General features: G+C 46.4%; 1 long non-coding RNA gene across 1 annotated transcript; it reads right to left on the bottom strand.

The window, feature by feature from the left end:
* Positions 1–204: 204 nt before the first annotated feature.
* On the bottom strand, positions 205–3,804 carry LOC106938830 (uncharacterized). The gene is made up of 2 exons (XR_001422701.1): positions 3,442–3,804; positions 205–1,389 (listed from the first exon to the last, which is right to left on the bottom strand). It is a non-coding gene; the product is annotated as an uncharacterized LOC106938830 (long non-coding RNA).
* Between the last annotated feature and the right edge of the window lie 488 nt (positions 3,805–4,292).

Here is a 4,292-nt window from a genome sequence, read left to right as displayed (position 1 = left end):
ACATTAGTGCCAAAGTTAAGACTATTGCCCTCCAGCAGCCACTTCCTAGTTGTGATCTAATGGAGGTTTCTAATAATAATGTAAGAACAAATTGTCACAGATTAATAAATGTAAATTCTAATAAACACTGAAAACATTTTAAATATCCAGAATAAAGTCTAGCGGACACTGAAGGACCCAGAAATCACCCTGGAGACTAAGTGATTTATTTTCATGATTTATGAAAATAATTTATTCAGCAGCAGGTTTACAGTCATGGAGTGTCAGTTTCTGAGGTTTTCCTTCCACGATGTTTTAAAGCATTTTAAAGGAGTGTAAAGGAGCAGATCCACTTCATTAAAGTGTAACTAACCAATAAAATAAACCTGTCAAAAAGTTATTTTGGCTTTTATGTTTATGTTTTTCTTGGATTCTGACATTTTTCTGTAAATTTGTTCATTGTTGCATTATTTTACCTAAACCGTCTCAGTGCTGCCCCCTCAGGTAGAACGCTGTCTAAGCAGTTTAATTCTGCTGTTTGTTTAAAACACTGCAGCTTTTCATCACTGATAGAAAACCACTCAGACACGCCTCCTGGTGGCGAATCAGGAGGTGGAACAAAAGCGTTTCCATGGCGACTGGCGAGGGTTGATAGATGGTGTTAGTCAGGTGAAAGTGTGATTATCAGCCACATGGACGCAGAGCAGAGCAGATCCACTGTTCTGACTGCAGACTGATGGCGGTCAGAAAGACTGCAGTGGATGGGAAGCTTGCTGTGGGCGGGGCTTCGTATGACTCAACGTGTTGTAGGCGGGGCTTAGCGGGGCTCAGCTTGCCGTGGGCGGGACTTAGTGTGATTTAGCTTGATGTTGGCGGGGCACATCAAGCTAAGCCCCGCCCTTTTGTCAACCAAGTGGGCGGGGCTTAGCGCTGCTCTGGTTGCTTCTTCATGCAGCTGCAGAATGCTGGTGCCATTAAAGTCCAATACCAGGATTCGTCAGGAACGTCGATAAATGTAGCGATAAAGTTCATCCGTTAGCAGCGCTTCTTCTCTCCTGGCTCCTTCCCCCCATTAACACACCAGGTCACGCCCCAATTTACTGACATCTTAACAGTTGTTGGGGGCGGAGCTAAGATTTAGGAGGGTTGGTTACATTTTACACAGTCTATGACATCATTATTGCATCATTCTGATTCTAAGGCTCTGATTGGTTCCCTGATTGACAGCTTCTCTTTCTTCAGCCAATCAGGACACTTCATTCTGAGCCACCGCCCTGGACTCCAGCAGCTCCTTGATGACATCATCACTGTAGGACAAGGTGTCCCTCAGCACCTGGACCGTGTGCTGACCAATCAGAGGAGGGGGCGTCGGCCCACTCAGGGGGAAGCTGCTGAAGCGGACAGCTGGACCTGAACACACACACACACACACATTCCCTTTAATCAATGCAAACTCTTAAAGATGTTTCAGCCTTAAAACAGGCAGCAGAATAAAAATCTGGCGTATCCTGAAGGTTTGCTGTAAATGCTGAATGTTCTGCACTTTCATCTCTTCTGCTAACATGAAATACTAGCCAGACTGCTGCACATTTTACAAGAAACCTTATAAAGTAATAAAGGTTGTTGAAAGAGAATCAGCTAGTTGGACTGTTTGGTTCGGCTGGATTCTCGTTCACTGTGATTCAGAATCCATATGAAATGTCCTAAAATTGATTTAAGAAACAGAAAATGAATCAAACCCACGACCTGACTCCATCAGTCAGACTGGAGGAGATCACCTGTCGATTAAATCAGAAATCATCAGGAATAATTGATCCTTTTGACTCTAAAATTGATTTTGAATCGAATCGTGAGACAGAATCATGTTTTAAACTTTTCTCCACTCAGTCTGAATGAAACGTTACAAACTGAACTGCTTCAGTAATGAACACATGAAGCTTCCAGTCAGAAATAAATGAGAATCTGCAGCAGAGAACAAGCTGTTTATTTCTGGACACTCAGACAATCAGCTGCTTTTAAAGATCAGCGCTAATGAGGCCAGATCTCACAGACCGGCAGGCCGGGGGTGTGTGTGTGGGGGGGCTTCACGTGCCGAGTGTGTGTGTTGTTTTCACCACATAACTAACTTATTATCCTGTTCACTAAGCCTCAACGTGAACATCACACAGTCTGCATGTGTGTGTGTGTGTGTGTGTGTGTGTTAGGGTGTCAGGGTGAATAATTAATGAATGATGTTACGTAATCGTTTTCATCACATTTCTGTCTTTTTTCTGGTTCTGATTCAAGATGGAGGAAGAGGAGGAAGGTTGATGAAGAGCGATGAAGGTCCAGACTTTTATTCTGAAGGAGCCAGAGGCTCCTGAGAAGGGCTAGCTAACGCTAACTTGTTATATGCGTAAGCTAAGCTAATGGACCGGCCTGGTGCTTGATGTCGAACTCTAAACGAAAATAAACCAGTTTATAAAAGCTAAACCAGACACTGAACCAGCAGATTATTACTGGTAATCTCAGATTAACCTGAGCAGCCAACAGCTCCAGATGATAAAGCTCAGATTTCAGAGGTCCGGTTCTTCCTGCTAAATGAAAACCCAAACTGACCAGAACCAGAACAAAGGAACGTCTCTGCCATGTTTGGACCTTCCTGGTTGTGTTGATGCTTCTGAACTGTGAGGAAACATTTTATCCTCGACCGGCCAAAACACAGCAGACGACGACTGACCGGGTCAGAACCGGATCAGAACCAGGTCCGACTACCAAACAGCCTGAAGTTTGTAGGAAATGATGGACAAACGAGGGGAAGCTGAGGCATGAAGGTGAGCCTGGGGTCAGAGGCGGGTCGGAACCGGCTCTGGTCCCGAGACGGATCGGACAGTAAATCGTGAGGACAAACGGTTTCCTAAGTGGAAACTCGCAGAGATCCATCAAACCGGTGTCCCAGCGGACCGGCTCAGCTGCCTGCTGTGGTTCCACTCACAAATATTTGTTTGTGTATCTGCGGTCGGGTCGGGTCGGGCCGAGCCAGGTCAGGGGGCTATCCCAGGGTTCCGAGTGGAGAGACTGGTTCTGAGAGCCCAACACCATCAGGACAACGCTTCCTGGAGAAATGTCCCACCATGATTTAGACAGAGAGAGGAATCTGGATCAGAACCCAGTCCAACAAGAACCAGAAAAAGAACCAGAAACGGAACCACAATTAGAACCACAACCGGAACCACAACCAGTAAGCTGGTGTAACAACAGAACATCAACAGAACCGGAGGTCACATGACCAAAGCACCTCAGGCTGCAGTGTGTGTGTGTGTGTGTGCATGTGTGTGTGCGTGTGTGTGCAGGTGTGTGCGTGTGTGTATGCATGCGTGTGTGTGTGTGTGTGTGTGCGCGTGTATGTATGTGTGTGTGTGCGTGTGTGTGTATGTGTGTGTGTGTGTGTGTGTGTGTGTGTGTGTGTGTGTGTGCGCTGACCCGGCACGGCGATGCGTCCCGCCGTCGGATGCTCCATCTCCTGGATCAGTCCGTTGTGTTTCACCTGTAAACAGACAGACAGGTTGGTTCTGGTTCTGTTCGGGATAATCAGGTCTGGATGTGTCAGGAAGTTAGACTTCCTGTTTGTCTGTTTGGGTTTTCAGAACTGATCTGGAGGTTTGGACACACTTTGGGTCCCAATGATGGACTTTCAACTCGACAGGAAGTCAACAGAACAAGAGGACAGACTTCAAAATAAAAGCATGTAAATAAGAATTCTTGACAGTCAAGAACAAAATGTCAGAGGTCAAAGTTCATCCACCTGAACATTTTAGAGCACCAAATGTTATCAAGGTTAGCAAAACGCTAAAATGAGCTCAGCGAATGAGAGCTGTAGCATTAGCGCAGTTAGCCTTTCAGACAGCAGGTCGACCACTGAGCGAGTCTGTAGAAAGGAAGCGCCAGCAGAACCGGACCTGACCCATTACATCCGCATAACGGCAGAGTCAGAGGCCTAGTCAAGAGGGACACTAGAGGGACACCAGATGGACATTAGAGGGACAATAGAGGGACACCAGTGGGACACTAGAGGGACACCAGAGGGACATTAGAGGGACACATCACTAGAGGGACATTAGAGTGACACTAGAGGGACATTAGAGGGACACCAGAGGGACATTAGAGGAAAACATCACTAGAGGGACATTAGAGGGACACATCATTAGAGGGACATTAGAGGGACACTAGAGGGAAACCAGAGGGACATCAGAGGGATGCGTCACTAGAGCAGTACTAGAGGGACATTAGAGGGACACATCACTATAGGGACATGCTAGGGACATTAGAGGGAC

Source organism: Poecilia latipinna, unplaced genomic scaffold (assembly GCF_001443285.1).
Source record: "Poecilia latipinna isolate Pla-1442-1.1 unplaced genomic scaffold, P_latipinna-1.0 Scaffold2704, whole genome shotgun sequence".
In the NCBI taxonomy this organism is placed as follows: domain Eukaryota; kingdom Metazoa; phylum Chordata; class Actinopteri; order Cyprinodontiformes; family Poeciliidae; genus Poecilia; species Poecilia latipinna.
This window is presented reverse-complemented; position numbering and strand designations above follow the sequence as displayed.